Source organism: Paramormyrops kingsleyae, chromosome 18, assembly GCF_048594095.1.
Source record: "Paramormyrops kingsleyae isolate MSU_618 chromosome 18, PKINGS_0.4, whole genome shotgun sequence".
Classification (NCBI taxonomy): Eukaryota; Metazoa; Chordata; class Actinopteri; order Osteoglossiformes; family Mormyridae; genus Paramormyrops; species Paramormyrops kingsleyae.
Window position 1 is genome coordinate 26,459,410 of NC_132814.1, and position 18,635 is coordinate 26,478,044.

At 39.5% G+C, this 18,635-nt stretch overlaps 1 protein-coding gene across 2 annotated transcripts in view; it reads left to right on the forward strand.

The window, feature by feature from the left end:
• The first annotated feature begins 5,848 nt into the window (after window positions 1-5,848).
• LOC111835545 (arginine-glutamic acid dipeptide repeats protein) overlaps window positions 5,849-18,635 on the forward strand; it is a 143,818-nt gene continuing 131,031 nt past the window's right edge. The window contains exon 1 of one of the 2 annotated variants that reach the window (XM_023795993.2): window positions 5,849-6,124. The gene's annotated coding sequence lies outside the window, so the exon portion shown is untranslated. The remainder of the gene's footprint in view (window positions 6,125-18,635) is intronic. The other variant, XM_023795991.2, reaches the window with a different exon arrangement.

Below are 18,635 nucleotides of genomic sequence, written 5' to 3' on the forward strand. Positions count from 1 at the left end.
AAGGTATAGCAATGATATGGAAGATATTTTGTGAGGAGGACAAGAGATATTACTTTTTAACGCAGAGGTGCACAGCTCAGGGTAAAAAGACCCCTATAAAAGACAGACACTGTTTGCTTATTCTATGAATCACTCTCAATGTTCTTGTGAAAGTGTATCCTTTCTGCGGAGATTTAAATTGAGTTATAGCTTCCAACACATCTTTTCCCACTTTGGTTCCTATTCACACTTGAGTCTTATGTAACCAAGAAGAAGGCTTTACAAAAGAGACATGAGAAATTCGGAGTAAATTTGCCCTGTCCATTATGCCTTTGTTAACCCCTTGCCACACCATGAAAGCAGGACACTTTCTTAACAAAGAAAAATATTTTTATTTCAGTTGTATTAATTATTACATTAAGAATTGTGTGGTGTCTGACCTGTCAGCGTGGTGCTAATTTAAGTCTTGACACCTGCCGGACTTTCAGGCATGACGAACTGGGGTTGGTCAGATCTGTATCAGTGGCTTAATTCTAACAGACCTTCAAAAATGGAAAAACTTCAGAAAGTTACTTACCTATGTAGGCAGGTAGGGTGGAAGTACTGACTGTTGTGGGTCATTTTGCTTGGTTGTGTGACAATAAAGAATAAAGAGCATCCAAATGGTATATCAATGAAATAATAATGTTCACTTCCTGGTTTTGGGGTCTATGACTGTGGAATATGTAGGTTCATCCTGTGTTTGTGGGGGTCTCCTGCTGCGTCCCTAACTTTGCAGTGTTCTGTGGCCTGTGATTGGAGGTGGTGGCAGCTCAAGTGGCACCCTAGATGAGCATCACCCCAATACCCTCCCGGCAGCCCCTACAGCCACTGCCAGAAGAAACGTGCAAATGCTACGAGTGAAGAAACAAAGGTTGTTTAATGTTGTTTAATTTTGTATAATAGTGCAATAAATAATACTTAACATTTTCCATCCATCCATCATCCATCCAACCATCCTCTGTACTTGCTTGTGCTATGCGATGTAGGGGGGGGGTCGAAGCCTATCCCAGAAGTTACAGGCACAAGGCAGGGAAAAAACCAGGACATAGCAACAACCCACTACAGTGTAACATTTTATATACCGAAAAAATGAATAAATAATTACCTCAACTAGTCCAAAGAAGGCCAGTTTTATTGCTTCTTTAATTAGCACAGCAATTTTCATCTGTGCTAACGTAATTGCAAAAGGGTTTGCTAATGATCAATTGACCTTTTAAAATGATAAACTTGCATTTATTTATTTATTTATTTATTAATAAATAAATAAAATTTGGTGCAAATACTGTGGTGCTGTGTGTCCTTCACCATCAGTGGCTAGAGGGCAAGTAATTTATGTCACTTATGTCCTCTTTCGAAACTCATGCAGTAAAGTTCACCTGGTATTTTTCTCACCACTGCTGGCTGGGTCACTGATCCATTAGAGGTGCTGACCAACTCATCAATTTCTCTATGTGGTGTGTAGCCACCCATTGATGAAATCAGGAGAAATATCTTGTTGTCAAACCCTGTCACAGATGACACATCCTACCTGGTCTCATTTCTAAGGCTGAAGCCCAGACCTTGGAGATGAAGCTGAAGTGAGCAGTAATGTGTAATCACACTGTGTAACTAGTGAAGTGAAAGTGATTAGGATAAGTATTGTTAAAATGGGAGACCTGGATACATTTTGCAGTTAATATATATGTTTAGTAATGATTTATTTTCTCTTCTATACAGTGTTCAAGGGGCATTAATGTATTAAGAATAGTATCAAGTTGGGATTCAAGACACTGAGATGATTCTACAAATGTATCCAATGTTACGATCCCAGTCAAGGAAAAGGGAAACAGGATAAGGGAACAAACAGGGTATGGGGATAAGGGAACACTGGTAGATGTGAAGGGTTTCTTCTTATTTTTTATATCAAAGCACATACAAATAAGACACCCAGTGAAAATGACTTCAAGTGTGAACACGGCCAAAACAATAAATAAAACCCCAACTCCTGAGTGTGACCCACAGCTATTCTTACCTATGTGCAAACAAAAAGGAAAGCAAAAGATAATAACTGTACCTAACTCCCTAACAGAAGACACAGAATCAAAATGCATTCACAAAACAAAATAGCAGTCACTGCTTATACACCGGTGCAACCACACACTCTTAAAACACATGCACACAAGCCAAAGCAACAGTATCTGAAGGGGCTAATCAAAGACATAAACCAAAAAAGTGGAAAAATCAAGAGCCAAATAACAAAACAGAAGGCAGCAGAGGTACAAAAGGGTCGAGGTGAGAATCAGAAACCAGAAAGAAACAGAAGTCATACACAGTCAGAATGATTGAAGGCAAAGAACAAACAGTCAGCTAGAGTGGAAGCTAGAGTGGAAGCTAGAGTGGAAGCTAGAGTCTGAATCGACGGGGATCTTTTTGAATCATGTTTCTGGGTGTGATGAAACGGATGATGTGGACGTGGACAGGTCTTGTGGAGGTGGGGTGAAAGGTTGAAGGGCAAATGGGGCGAATGGGGAGAATGGAGGAGACGAGTGGGCAAATGGGTCGAATGGAGGAGAAAAGTGGGCAAATGGGGCGAATGGGGCGAATGGAGGAGACGAGTGGGCAAATGGGTCGAATGGAGGAGAAAAGTGGGCAAATGGGTCGAATGGAGGAGAAAAGTGGGCAAATGGATCGAATGGAGGAGAAGAGTGGGCAAATGGGGTGAATGGAGGAGGCGAGTGGTCAAATAGAGCGAATGGAGGAGAAGAGTGGGCAAATGGGTCGAATGGAGGAGAAGAGTGGGCAAATAGAGCGAATGGAGGAGAAAAGTGGGCAAATGGGTCGAATGGAGAAGAGTGGGCAAATGGGTCGAATGGAGGAGAAGAGTGGGCAAATAGAGCGAATGGAGGAGAAGAGTGGGCAAATAGAGCGAATGGAGGAGAAGAGTGGGCAAATGGGTCGAATGGAGGAGAAGAGTGGGCAAATGGGTCGAATGGAGGAGAAGAGTGGGCAAATAGAGCGAATGGAGGAGAAGAGTGGGCAAATAGAGCGAATGGAGGAGAAGAGTCGGCAAATGGGTCGAATGGAGGAGAAGAGTGGGCAAATAGAGCGAATGGAGGAGAAGAGTGGGCAAATAGAGCGAATGGAGGAGAAGAGTGGGCAAATGGGTCGAATGGAGGAGAAGAGTGGGCAAATGGGTCGAATGGAGGAGAAGAGTGGGCAAATAGAGCGAATGGAGGAGAAGAGTGGGCAAATAGAGCGAATGGAGGAGAAGAGTGGGCAAATGGGTCGAATGGAGGAGAAGAGTGGGCAAATAGAGCGAATGGAGGAGAAGAGTGGGCAAATAGAGCGAATGGAGGAGAAGAATGGGGAAATGGGTCGAATGGAGGAGAAGAGTGGGGAAATGGGTCGAATGGAGGAGAAGAGTGGGCAAATAGAGCGAATGGAGGAGAAGAGTGGGCAAATAGAGCGAATGGAGGAGAAGAGTGGGCAAATAGAGCGAATGGAGGAGAAGAGTGGGCAAATGGGGTGCGAAGGAGACCTGGGACAAAATGTTCACAGAACACAACGTGGGTTGTGACACCAGAAAACAAATTTTCAGAAAGTGTCCCATTAACAATACTCACCCTAACTGTCATCGTTGACACAATACACAATGAAACGTATCCTCTGCATTAAACCCATATGTGACATGGCAGTGGGCAGCGCCCGGGGAGCAGGTCTTGGGGGCGGAACCTCGCTCAGGGTAGCTCAGTGGTACCTTGCTGTTTGGGGATTCAAACTAGCAACCTTTCAATCACAAGCACACTTCCCTAAACATTAGGCATTGGATTAAATATTATCCCTTGGACTGGGTATTTGGAGAAAAGATAGTAATTTTATCTAATTAATCACTACAGTATAACAGCTCTTGTATAATGATGATCATTTACTCCCAGTGAAGGTAACAGCATCATTTGCTTTTGAACATCACCCAGATATAGGCCTATAAAATATAATTAAAATTCAACAAGTTAATTTATGAATAGTCAACATGTAGCACAAATGTCAAAACCAAAAACTCTAAAATTCTACATATATAATGTGATGGTATCTGCTTTCCCTACCTGATCAAGCTGTCATGGAGCCTTCCTGAAATATGATCTGACTGAAACAAACTCCCCCGCTATTGGCTGAATATTCCACCAGTAATAGTCTTCAGTATTATTAATGCTGAAATGTGACCTATTAAAGCAGGCACTGTAAATTGCCTTTTAAAAAATTATGCATTTTGGCTGGAACGGGTTAACTGCAGCACTTAAAACTTTTAGTCATTTACCCAGCGGGGTATTCCACAATAGCAAATCTGGTTAAACATCGATCAATGCTGCTAGAGCAGAGTCCCTCCTGCGAATTGAACCTGCAACCTCCAGGAAATGAATCCTATTCTACATTAACAGGTTGTGCCTAAAAGTGAATCTACATCATTATAATCTTTATTATTTTCAGTAAACTTTATAAACCGTAGTAACATTGCTCATATGCACATAATGATACTGTTATGGTATGTCACCCTCTGTCGTTATAAATAACAAAAATTAACATTTTTAACAAATTTTTTTTTTTGCATTTTAATAAGAGCGAGTCCTATTTTGCAGTTCTTCGTGCCGCAGAAGGATTTATCAACATTTTGTTTGTACTCGCTGAAAGCATTCATTAACCTGATAAAAGGGTAACCGACACCTCTATCCAAGTTCAGTGATTTAGCACGAACACTGATTTTCACAATGATTTCTCTAAAAATCGAGTGCGGTCATTACACTATATTGAACAATCTAAAAGCCGAATTTCAGATTTCGCGCTCAGTGGACAAATACACGACTACATGGGTGCCTTGAGCATGATCGGATTAATAATGGGTTTAAGAAAAAGCCGTTTTGTGCAATGGGATGCCGTAGTGTCCCACCTGGACATTATTACCGTCTTCAGGACATGTGATGCTCTGTGATCGGTTTTTAGGCTACCATTACACAGCAAGAAGATCATTTTTCCACAGGGGGTCGCATGTGTATCTACACTGAAAAAACAAAGAAAAAAAGAAATAAAAAATGTTTATTCAACGAAAATTGATGTTTTGCATCAGTCGCCTATAAGAGCAGTGTTTATAGGGTCCCATTTTTGTCATTTAGAGACATACTCGCTCCTACTGCACAACCCGTTGATTGTTGATAGCAGCATTTTTGGGTACGGCTTTGGTTATTTTGTTATTCACAGGCATAATTTTGTCCTATGGTTTGAGTATATTGTATCGTTATTAGCTTCTTATCATGTAATACATTATTCGGTGGGGTGTATTAATTTAACATTTAAATCGTCCAAACACTTAACTAACTAAAGAAGACAGCCAGACATCACAATTTGCTTAACAGGCTATTCCCAGTCGGTGACCATGAAATAATCTCGGATGGAAACGCCTTACCTTAGTCCTCTCGAGCGATCTGGCCTAAATGAATATTAAACTTCTTTTACATCGATGTTTCAGTTTCACGGTCCCTGAACACATCCAGTCAAGGATCTTAAATGTTCGTCGTATCCGAATCGCCTAAACCATGCATGTCACATCAGCAAAAATATAACGTCAAGATTTCATTTAGGACTGTCAACACGTGATTCTTGTCCTCCTTCTTATAATAATAATAATTATTATTATTATTATTATTATTATTGCTGAATTATATGCTCAACTCACTTCGGGTTTTGAAGCACTAAGTGTTACGTGTTAAATCCCATTGGTTGGTATGGTGCCAAATCTACCTGGTTAGCGTATCTGGCCGCGTGACACTGGGAAGTGGGCTGAACCTCTTTGATTTTACACCATTCCCCTCACTGGAGCCTTTCAACTTGAGGGTTTTCTTGCTGACTGAAGAGGGAACGAAAAAAAAACTCAATGCTGGTATTTACACTGGCTTTATGCTGAGCAATAAATATTTATGACAGAAACACAAATGATTAGCGGCTACCGAGGTACTTTCATAAATACACAAAGTGGCACACACTTTCAATAAGCGGGCTAGCTTGCTAGCTGCCTTGTGTGTTTTTGTTTCAACCATCTGTAGCAAAAATACTGATGTTGTAGAACAAGCTAAAGGTAAGTTGAAGTGGCAGATGCTCCGCGCCTTGCTGATGTTTGGGGAACAGTTGTGGATATTTCTAGCTTGTGTAGTTGGTTAGTCGAAATAAATGTAACGGTCAGTTGGAAGAGCGTGTTAAGATAACGGCCTTTGCTAGTCAGCTAAGTAATTGTTTTGCTTAGCTGTAGCTAATTAGCTGGCTAAGTGTTTGATCTGCATTTTTGCTGAGCCCTAATAACAAGAAGTGTTACACAGTTATTTAATGTACTATTTGTTAGGATGTCATCCAGTGCAGAAGGTACGGATAACCTTAGTAAGACGTGTCTTATTGAAATGAATGGCGTGCGGCGCCTAAAGACCGTTAACTAACTAGCTGCTCATCCGACAGCTTTGCTAATTACGTGAGTATTCATGAAAATTCAAGCTGCTTAGATCCAGCTAGCTGTTTCGACATTGCAGTTGTAAACCCAGGTATAGCAAGCCGTTTCACCTTTAATTTCTCATATTTGGCTTAATTGTAATCATCGAGGTATTGTAAAATTAACTAAAATAATGAAAACTAGTTGGCCCGTTCAGTCTATTAGCTTGTATTATGTGTGAGGAGGTGTGAAAATGTCTGCCTTTAAAATTGCCGTCTTTGCATGGCTGGATTTTATTCTGCCTTTTCGTTGTTTGCTTAACTTGATATCTTGACTCGTAGGCTTACGTTGAATCACATGGATACTATTGATACCACAATTCAAAAAGCTCTTGTATTCTTTTAATGAATCCCATCCAATTTATTTAAGGTCTTGCGAAATGCTACTGTATGTAGTCGTATCTTATTGTATGTTAAACTTGCATCTTGTAATTGCACCGCGGTTCATTGTTGGCAAATTGTTCATTGTTGGTACGGCTAATGAATATTAAACCAGTTTCTTTATCGGATTGCTACTCGACCAACTGGGTCCGAGTCCAGTTTCTTCTTAAGGTGGATTTAAAAGCATTATTATCATCCGGTTTGGCGCGATCTGCGATCAGAGCTGGTATGCTGAGGTAGTTGAAGCTGCGTGCACTTCCCATAACCTCACTGCTGGCCATTGTGGTTTACATGAGATGAGTCCTCGTTTAAAATATGCAGCACGCATGCACATTGGCATATTAGATCGCAGATTCAGATATACATGGGGTTTGAATTACACATTTATGTCACGAAGAAAACTAACGTAAACACCATTTTTATTGAATTCTGCAATGGGCTTCATAGGTAGTAGATTAATTTTAAAGCCGCATTACTAAATTAAATAATACGGCAGTCTGTAAGAGACAGGGATGTAATTATAATGCTGTCTATTGTTCTTTTTCAGCGTGCATAGTTTTTGTTGCAGCTAATTATTACACATTGAATTTTAATAAAAAAAATTGTAATTATTCAATGAAGATAGGTGTGTAAGTCTGTGAAGTCCCCCAACAGACATTTTGAAAGGCCTTGCTGTTCTGATTGGGTTTGATATGTGAGCAACAGAGGCATGAGAATACCTTTGAAATTATGGCTGACTTTAACATCTACAGTTCTCTTCTATATGCCTATCTCTTACTTTTTAATGGTGTTATGTTTTGCAGTGGTCATGTCGGATCTAACTTTGGTACAGAATCTGTACCTTAAGCATAGATATGCTGTAATAATGTCGGGTTGGCTGCTGTTATATAAACTAAAATATATTTTTAAAATCCTACTCCATATAAGTCTCTTATATAGCACCAAAGCACATTTGTGTTTTGTCTTGACAATCATTGTCATGCTCTAGTGGCAGACTATTTTCTGGTAGAAAGACATTTTTCCCCTAGGAGCAATGTGATTGATGATATGTCTCTCTATTTTGGCATAAAAAAATATAATTAAGCATCTATTTGAGGATATGTATATAATATGCGCTATTGCCAAAATTAGTGTTTGTAATTGTCAGTGCTCTTAACTTTGAAAAGGTTACTTCTTACAGTGTCAATGGAAAGGTCCTGATGAAACTTGTACATGCTTTACTGTAATGCTTTTATTCTATTATGACGCTTTGTCACCTTTAGTGCATCAACTTCCTCTGGAAAGAAACCTTCTATCCTGTGGAATTCCAATGTTTAAACACGTTCAGCTGAGGATAGCAAATTGAGCAAGTGTTCTATTTTGCATACAAAAAGACATTTGACAGGTGTACTGTTTAATTATGCTGTGGTAGAATCACAAGGTGTGTGTTTGCTCGACCTTTCAAGTTGGATAAATAATGAATCGTGCTACGGTTGGTCTTAATGAATTCACACAATTCATTCTAGAATTAAACATTAAATATCACAGGCACAATACTAAATTTTGATCTGCTAGTTTTTGCTTTCATGAAGTATGGAAATGGATTTCTCTAAGATATTGTTAAAAATTGTGTTACTTTAAGGCCCCATGTTTCTTGACATCATGTAGTCAACTGAAACATAATGGTAGTTTGCAGTCAGCCCCTCATATCAGTGAGAAAGGAATAGTTATGGGCAGAAGTACATTTCAGCCCAGTGCTTTATCTCTGCCTTATATGGGTGATAAAATAGGAGGAATAATGCAGAATGTCAGATGTGGGTTCAAGCATCCACCATAATAGTTTCTCTGGGTTTTCTTTAGGGCCTCTCGGCGTGCTGTAATAGAAAATCTGTTTTAACTGATGTTTTTCCAGCAATGTGTTCTTTTGTGCATTGTTGGAGTCAGTCTGCTTGTTGTGTTTGCTTTACTTTATTCCATGCTTTTATTACTGAAGCCCTATATTGGAATTCATACTTTATACACACATTGGAATGGAAAAACTCAACACACAAATAGCAAGCGACTAAGGAGCAGTATGTCCCTTATTTGCCATCAAAACAGCTTGACTCCTGTATGCTGTCATACACCTCATGAACTGTATGCAGTTGGATAATGGACCTTTAATCAAGACTGAATGTCCCCTATTCTCTTAGTGATGAAGGAGCTGGAAATTTACTCTTTACTTATGAACATCCCTTTATGTTCTATTATTGTCAAATCCAGTTGATTTTCAGGCGTTTGACTTCATCCTGCAACCATTCCTGAAATTGGTTTTGCAGTTTGTTGTTATAGAATTTTGAGAACATTATGAGTGAATAGTGTCCAGCACAGTGGACCTAGCTCTGCGAAGGTGTGTTATATCTGGCTGCTGTATGACTTTGCAAAGCAATCAATGGAATCCTGTGACTCAAAAGATGCCCATGCCCTCACACGTCTGCTACATTAAGTTAGTCACTGATATTGTTTACTAAATACATATTTTGACTTATTGATACTAAAATCTGTCCAAATGTAGGAGTGGGTGGAGAATCGAATCATATTACACTTCATTGCTCATAGGACTAGGTTTTGGACCTCTAAAACCAGGTTCCACATCATTGTGTATTGGTCTTTTGTAGAAGCAGTTTTTACTGTGTCATTGTCTGTGAGCTTCAACTTACCACCTCTTTGACAATGCAGTATTTGATATTTTATGATTTTTGACAGTGTTGCCCTTGTGATCCGTCACAAAAACTGGAAAATACAGCAACTGCAATTTCATGCCTGTATGGGAAATTCTACCTAAATTTGGGAATGTCATGTGATCTCTGTAGCAACATTTTTTAGTGTGATTTTGTGGTGTGTTAATGATGGCTGGTAGTTCAAACTTCCCTTTGAGCGTTTTGATATAATGTAGACTGCTCTTTTTGTTGCTCCCGGCAATTATGGGGAAACCGCATTAAAACCAGGAAGGGGTTTGATAATGGAGTGAAGCTGAATGCATCAGTCATATAAGCCTATTGGGAATATGTGCATTGGGTATTCATGTTCGGTTACATTTAAAAAAGGCCCCAGTTCTAGTTGAGCCAGGAATTTCCTTGTGATGTCCGGGGGTAACTTCTTCGTAAAAACCACTTTTGTTCAACATGGAGAATTCAAAATGAATGTATTACATTAGAGACTTGAGGGTGGTCCCTGTGTGGTTTTCAGTGCTTCTGACGGAAATTTTCAGAAAGTAGTAAATGCGTGGTAAATTGCAATGAATGGTTAAATGCTTATCCGGATATTTATATTTTAGCCCTTTTAAAAAAGGTATGTGTACTAGTTGTAGCATTACGATCCTTTGCCACAAACAAGTTTTTTTTAAACATCAGTGAGGCACGTTATAGATTACATTGCACTATGCTTGTGGTTCTGTAAATAAGCAGTAGGCATGGTGTGACAGTTAGGGTAGTTGTATATGGCTGGGCAATATCTAAGAAAATATGGATTTTTTTTTTATTTATATAAAAAATGCCCCCACACATATGTGCAAATGCACGCACGTAGCAACAAGCAGGGCACTTCAACAAACAGGGAGGGGGATTGCTGATAAGTGAAGCTGATCATCTTTTTTAGTCTCTGTGGAATACGATTGATCTGCAGTCTGGATTTAATTAAGATGTCAGAAAAATGTCATTGGCCATCTAAAACCATCTACTGCAGTGGTTCACAAGTTATGGTAAGCCCTTGCTGCATGCCGCCATTACAGCTGATGTTTACATACAATGATACATTTGCGTATCATACGAGTAGTTAAAAAACACATTGGTGGTATTATTTAAACTGCACCAGGATTAGGGCTGTCACGATCATGAAATTTAAGTTGGCGATTGTCATACAAATGATTACGATTAACGATTTGTCTTTTTCTGTTAATTTTTTTGTTCAACACTATCAGTCTAGCATTACCCAAATCATAGTTTAATAATACATGTGCACCTCATGAAGAATTTAATACTTTATACTGGAACATAAAGATTGAATTTGCCTTTTAAGCTTTGTAAACAAAAATTGTACTGGCAGATCTGACAAAAATAACAAATAAGAAGCTAAATGCCTGAGAGAGCCTTGTCACAACCCAGTCCGTACCAGCTGATTTTACCTTGCATGTCTGCACTGCCCGATCCACTCATCCTGCCATTTTACGGCAAATTATATTGTCTACATTCACAGCAAACAAAGCCGTATAACTTAATGGAATTAAGGTAGTCTGGAGTAAGAGTAAGTGAATGAATGTAAAATCCACTTAAACTGTGGCACTTTAAATCTGACAAGTTATTCAGCTGAGCAAGAAATCTGGCTTCATGAAATGTGATACTGGCCCCTGGTGTTAATGATTCCGTTGACTTAAAAAAGGATCCATTTTCTTTGCTTGTCATTTTAATTGTTCACTCTGGTCGTCTATTTCCAGTTCTTGGATCAACACTATTACCTAAATATCCCATATCTGACATGTTAGTTTGTATTTCCATCAGTTGAAATTGCTGCTTCTAATGACATGGTATTTTTGGTATATTTACAGCTTTGTTTCACTTTAAACTGAAATATGAAATCTGGCATATTTTGTGTTTGTTTCAGCCATATTCATATCCAGGGGTGCATATAACTGGCACACAAGTATGCATTTGTCATATGTGCAAATGTGCATTTATTTTATGTGCGTTCTTGCTGTTATGACAGGGAATCACTGTGCATTTTAGCCTTTATATTGCAAAAGAAGTACAAATTAGCCATATAAAGGTTAAAATGCACTGTAATCTTGTCATAAGTGTGAATGCACATAAATATGTATTTGAGCTGCAACAAGAAATTGCTACGTGTATCGCAGGCGAATTCATACTTTCGTACAAGTTATGTGCACCTGTTTATATCTTTCCAAGTCAGTGGGATCAGAAAAAATGGACAAAATAACATGTTTCTCTAGTTCTTTGTCATTTTGGCATAATATACTGACTTTGCTGCAGCATAATAGTGGCAGCCGTCAGGGACATATACAGTCATCCCACCATAAGACCCATAATCACACACTCAGACATGAGTGCAGAACTTTCGAAAAACAGAGAGAGAACACAAAGAATCAAGAACTGGAGTATCTGGCTGAGAATCCCTTTCCAGGCTGGTGGAGAAGGTTCACAAGCAGCCTGTAAAATGAACCTGATGTAGTAAAAAGAAATATTAACCGGTTCAATTTAGGTCGTGAAAATGTCATTAAATGAGGGCCAATCAAACATTGCATGATGGAAAACAATGTGGAAATACTGATAGTTATATGACAGCTCTGTCATCCAGCTATTTTTACACAGATGAATGGAGACAAATCTTGCGATTATGCTAAAAATAATTGTGGTCAGCTCAATTAATCGCGATCAGGCAATTATGTAATAATTTTGACAGGCCTAATCGGTATCATAAGCTAGAGGGTGGAACTGAAAGCCAGTTCATAAATCTTTATCATGCTTTGTGTGTAGCCTGAGCCTACTTCCCTGACAGGTGATAATTGTTGGTTAGTCACTGTCAGATATCGACGCAGAGTTACTTGTCTGATATCGTCTATTACTGATAATTTTGTCATATCGCCCAGCCCTTGTTGCATGCCTAGTGGATTTTTGGCTCTGTCAGAGATACTTGACAGTCAGTTAAACTGTCAGACAGTGAGTAAAAATAGGTAATAGCTCCTATTCACAGTTTTGAAACTCTTTTTTTTTTTTTTTTTTTTTTTGTGCTAAAAATCCTTCTTTTTTCTGATGTGTGTTCAGAAGAGTGACTTCAGTTCAAACACAGGTGACTGATGAAGGGTACATTATTTAAATGAGTGACATGTACTGCAGCTAAAACCGCCTCAGGTATTGTGCCATAGCACCGCTGCATTATCATTGGCTGCTTTACTAGACATTTTATTTTTTTACATGATTTTATTTTTCCCTTTGGACAGAAGTTCTCATGGATTTCAGCCTGCATCTTGGGTTTTTCCTTGCAACAACAGATCCACATTCCCGCATTGTCAAATACTATATACTCTGTACCCCTGGGAAGGCATCTCGCCAACTGCATGGCTGTGTGTATTAAATGAGCAGTAAGGGCAGCGCTGGTTTTTCACTGAAAAGCCTCTGTATAACATGCTTGTTAGGCATTGGGAGATGCCTACTGAGGAACCCTGTCAGATCACGTATGTCTGTGGCAAAACAGGGTCTGTCGCAATGGCAAATCAGTCTGTCCTGGGGTGATATGTCTAAAAGAACGGAGGATTTCTGCCCTAACCAAGCAGCATATTTCACATGTATTTTCCTCTTTTTGCTTACAGAAGAAAGAACTTGTGTTATCACCAGCAGTCAGTTGTCTGCAGTCAGTTGCCTGTGATTCACCCCAAAGATTTGTGTAAGTGGACTTGAAAACACTTAAGGTTCCAGCTCTGTTATGTGCCCAGTGATACATGACTTTGCAGATTGTAGCATTTCAGCAAGTGGGCTGAAAAAACTCTTCTGAACTGGCCCATGGGATGGCTTTCGTGAGAATGAGAGGACAGACTGTTCAATTGCTGTATTAACTATAGCTGCTTGATGTGATGGATGTATGCAATGTCAACAGCAGTTATTATGGATAAAATGACATTTAATCAGGAGACGAATTTGCTTTAATTACTGATGAGACTAACAGATGTCTATCAACCCAGCATGTTAGTTTGGCATTCATTTGATTGATGGCTGTTTAGTGCTGTATACAAGGTGGTTGCTTTGGAGTGGAGTTAAGCAGTTTTTAGCTAGGGCTCCATTTTGTCCTTGGTTATCTTGCTTCCTCAGTGTGCAAACAGCAGCACTAAGCCAAGTGTGTGTAACACAACAGCCTCTGACAGAAAGCCTTTTGTAAAACCTGTTTGCTGTTCTCCAGCACAGTTTTTTTTCTTTTGTTGCCCAAAACCCATTTCCCTCCACCATGTTGCATTAGAAGTTAATGCTCTGGACAAAATGACAGTGTTATTGCAGAGAGCCCTTTGAGTGCAGTATACTCATTAAATTTAACAACCTGTCAGCTATTGCTGTCTTTACTGCATACAAAGCTCCTCTGCAAAGATAATATAGGTTGTCTTTTTTGGGAACAAGTGCCAAAATGGTTGTAATTGGCTGTGGCAGTTAGTCACTGAGCCATTTTTTGGTTTTAAGATGTTTGGATGGCTTTCTGGGCACATCTACAAGGAGTTACTGTGGCAGCTAACTGGTAACCTGTCTGATTTTGATTTGAAAACTAAATGGATGGAATCATTTGCCAACCTTCTTATCCTACTTTAATGCTAGTTACCGGAGAATCATAGTCAGCTGTGATATGTGGTGCACCTGTTTTCCACAGATCTTATATGACTTAAAAGGTATTTTGGAGAAAAGGTCTTTTCTCTATCCACTACTATTAATTGTTTAGTAATGACACCTTTTATTTTGGGTTTATATTTGCTGGTCCTTAAAGTACCATTGCCTTTAATCATTTAGCAGACATTTTTGAGTCAAAGTATATTTCTGAGAAGACAGGGTCACATAATCCTTTGAGCATTTGGGGGTTAAGGGCCCAACGGGGAAATATCTCTGCTACCCCTGGGATTTGAACCGCCGACTTTCTGATCAGCGACATAGCATGCTAACCCATTGAGCCACATACCAGCCTCAACATTACATAGATGTAGAAGCAAAAAAGTTACGAAAGGCACTGATAAAAAAACTGCTGTGCTCGGATCATTGTCATCCCTAAGTCAATACACAGATTTGTATTGTTGTAGCTTCTGTAGTAAGTGATGACTGAACTAGACTTGTTTAATACAAACCTGCCTTTAATTTGCTCCATTTGTGGTGATGTCATCCGCATGTGCTGCTTTTTGGTTTTTTGTCTGTATTAAACTTGCTCTTGGCACTTGCTGGCATACATTCTCCTCATTAAGGCATTAATGCTTGTTTTGATGCACCGATGTGAGTGGGATTCAGCCCTCACTGTGGTGATGCGCAAATAGCACTGGTGTCACTTTTGTCACTAGTGTGTCATAGCCCTTTGCCACCTTCAAGTAGAACTCTGACAAATTCTCTGCAATTGTTACAAGATGTCTCCCCTAGTCAAAGGCCCTGTCTTCTCAGTGTGTTCTGTGAGTGGGGGGTGGGGGGTGCTGTGGCTTCCCTTTCCACCAAGGCCAAGCCAGATGCAAGCTGGTATAAACATCATTCCCAAGGGACAACTGAAAGCATTCTTAAGAAAGCTATTAACTTGCTACACTCTTACAGAGACAGTGTTCTTGGTGTTTCTAGTTGGTGGAAAAATAGCAAAATTGGAGTAAGAATATATTATTGGTAATTTCTGAGAGCAGAGGGACTAAGTAGTCTCAGAGGAGTTTGATGTGATTTGTTCATGGAAGAGGAGGAATTTTGCACACCACTGCACAGCATCTAATCTGCAAAGCTCATTGCTGTATTTAAATAGGTGCGACTGCGGCCTGATGACGGATTGTAGTACTACTCAGTGCTTCCTGTAATTACATTTATTTCAGCAATGAAACAGGGGATCAGAATGTAGAATGAAGCCTGTTTATGCTGACTCCTGTGTTGATAAACCTATATCTAGGCTGCATCATTGGCTTAGGTCGTTAGCATTGTATAAGTTGTGTAGCTAAACGAACATTTATAAGTGTATCTGTTATTTTTAATCTGCGCATGTGTTGCTCCTGTTATGCCCCGGTACGAAAGAGTGACTCTGTTGTGCTTGTCTGACATTCTAGTAGTGATGTTAATCTGTGAAGGTCTTTGGTTTCATGAAGGCTAGCCTGAGTCATTGCAGACGGACAGGACTATAAACTGCAGCCTCCCTGTATAGAGAAAGTCAGAGCTCTTGACAAATGGTGCCTTCCACGGAACTGGGGAGGGACCGGAACAAGAGTCCCTGTTTCACTAGTGACACTGAGCACTTCCTATAGTGGCTGCTTGGGTGACGAATGGCTTGGTTCCCCGGGAAGTTTGCTGAAAAGTACAGACACACCCTGATGTTGTTTAAATTTGCTGTGCCATTTTTCATAATGCAGTGTTTATGCTGTTTTTTCCCTAGAAATGAAAATTTTGTGTCTCAAGTAATTTAACAAGGTCATCCCACTGATAAGCAGAAAAACATTTGTCAAATCACAAGAGATTTTTGGGAGCAGTACAGGGCACAGAAAATTCTATATATTATTGAAATGGAAAATAAATTGCTTGAAGGGGAGTGAATTGGCAGCTCCAAACGCTGCTCGGCCCTCTGCTCTATAGCAGAACTGGCCCAGGAAGAGCTCTGGAATTTTCTTTTCAACGTGAACCTGCGGGTGCATCCTAATTGAGTGTTTTGCTCAGGTCTTGTAGTGATATGCTACTGAATGTATGAGAACCAGCCACATTCCATCATTATACAGGAATATATATATATAAAAGGATTATTTTGGCTTGATGGTTTTATGCCTGAACGATGCCAGCTGCACATTTGGCTAAAAGCTTGATCTTGTCAAACATCAGACAAGATTAGAGCTCTGGACATGATTTTATTTATGCAGTCATTTTTTGAATGTGTTTTGTGAAACATGTAGGCCAGGGTTCTTCAACTCTGGACCTTGATTCCCAAATCCAGGCCATGTTTTCAGTTCTTCCAGGTAGGTAGTTTAATAATTACTGATTCTGATTGGTCAGAGGCTTCACACCTGACTGACAGGTAAAGGAAGGCTGGAATACCAGCAGTGCTCGGACCTCGAGGACCGTGAGTTGAATAACCCTGATGTAGGCCTTCCTACCAACACACAAGGAGGCTGCTAGGGATTATATATCAGTTAAAAAGAAGGACATCAGCCCAATGTGTCAGTCTTGCTCAATATTGCCGGCTAACATTTAGACTGTAGCCAGTATTGAAAGTAGCATGTGCAAAACGACAATTTATCATGACTGGTTGCAGTTGTATCTATGATAAGCATTTCAGAGTTATTACAAGAATCACAGTACAACACTACTTAACACTATTCCTATAATGACAGATCAAATCGGCAAACGCCTATGACACAATGCCTGTGTGTTTGGAGGCTGCAACAGTGCTAGGGCTGGGTTTAACAATCGATTTTCTGATTCAAATCGATCTTCATTTGTATAATCAGATATAGATTCATTTTTAAAACACATGCCTTTAATGGTTTATGACCTTTTCCCGTAGATGTGTGAAGCTTTAACCCCATTCGTCTTGTGTGGCCTGCCTCGCCCAATGGGATCTGGCAGGCAAAATCAGATAAATCTGATGGGAGCTGCGCAGTCATCGGGATTATTTGAAATAGTTGCGCTTAATATCTATTAAGCAAAATATCAAATTTACCCAAAATAAACTATAGCCAAACTCCGCTTGTTATCTACTAGTAGAGAGTGTTAAATAAGTTTGCTGTGTTGCCGTGAGTTGGGTCAACACACAAATCAGTGCCGACAAATGCAATGTGATTACTGGGCTTTAGATATTGGGCTTCAAAATTTGTCTGAATGTTGACTTCTCGGCTCGGACATTTACTTACACCCAAACTTGATAAGCATATCAATAGTACGCCTAAAATATCAATGGAGGTGTATTATTAGCACCCAAAAGTTAGTAATCTGTGTGAATTCGGTGTATCCTTATGTTTAATAATCGTGTCAGACTTTAAACTGCAAAAAGTACCTCCACGCCACCAACGTTTTATCCTTTTAACTTTTATCACCATCTTTTAAAAGATACTTTGACTGCTGAGCTGTCCCTTTCTTCACTGCCAAATCACTGCTTTTCACTTTCATGATGTACCAGAACAGCAGCATGTGATGGGTCCTGCTAATCGCCTTTAATAAACATTAAGATACTCTGAATTTATATATTATAATCAGTATGGAATTGGAAATCTAATCGATTTTGGGACCTTGTGAATCAAAATTTAATCAATTTAGGAACCCAGCCTGTAACAGTACTACAGCAAAAATAGCCCATTGTGAAACAAAGCAGTTTCAGCCTGCATAACATCTAAGCGCTGTTTGTGTATCTTACTAAGTTAATTATCTCATTGCATCTCAACTTAGTAACTAGATCATGAACTAAAAACTGATATTTTCTTACCACTTAGCTTAAACATGCCATCCATGATAACACTGGTATACATTTTTATCTGATTAAAAGTGTGATATCAATGATTTAGCGACAGTGTGTTTTGGGCTGCCACTAACTACTGTTTTTTTAATAAATTAATCTATCAGCTATTTTACAGATGGTTTACCTGTGTGAAATTGCCCCCCCCCCATATGTTTCATATTTTAAACAAACTGGTCTCAATCATTCATACCGGTTTGTGCTATTGAAATTTTTTGTGCCGTTTTAGTTTCTGCAATATAAATGTATGTTTACATGGTCGCGTTATACCAGCACGAGCGATATATCACTGGGGAGGAACTCGGACGGCGGAAGACAGGTGTCACGTGACCATGTAAATAAACAATTATATCTCAGAAACTAAAGCGGCACAAATAATGTCAAAGGCACAAAGCAGCACAAACACAACACAAACGATTGAAATCGGTTTGATAGAAATCGGACAAAAATGGGCGGCAACTTCCCACTGGTGACGTCACCCTGAAAACAAACATGCGCTGAGGAAAGGAACAGATCAGCAGCTGCAACATCTTTTTAAAAGAGGACATATTGTGGAT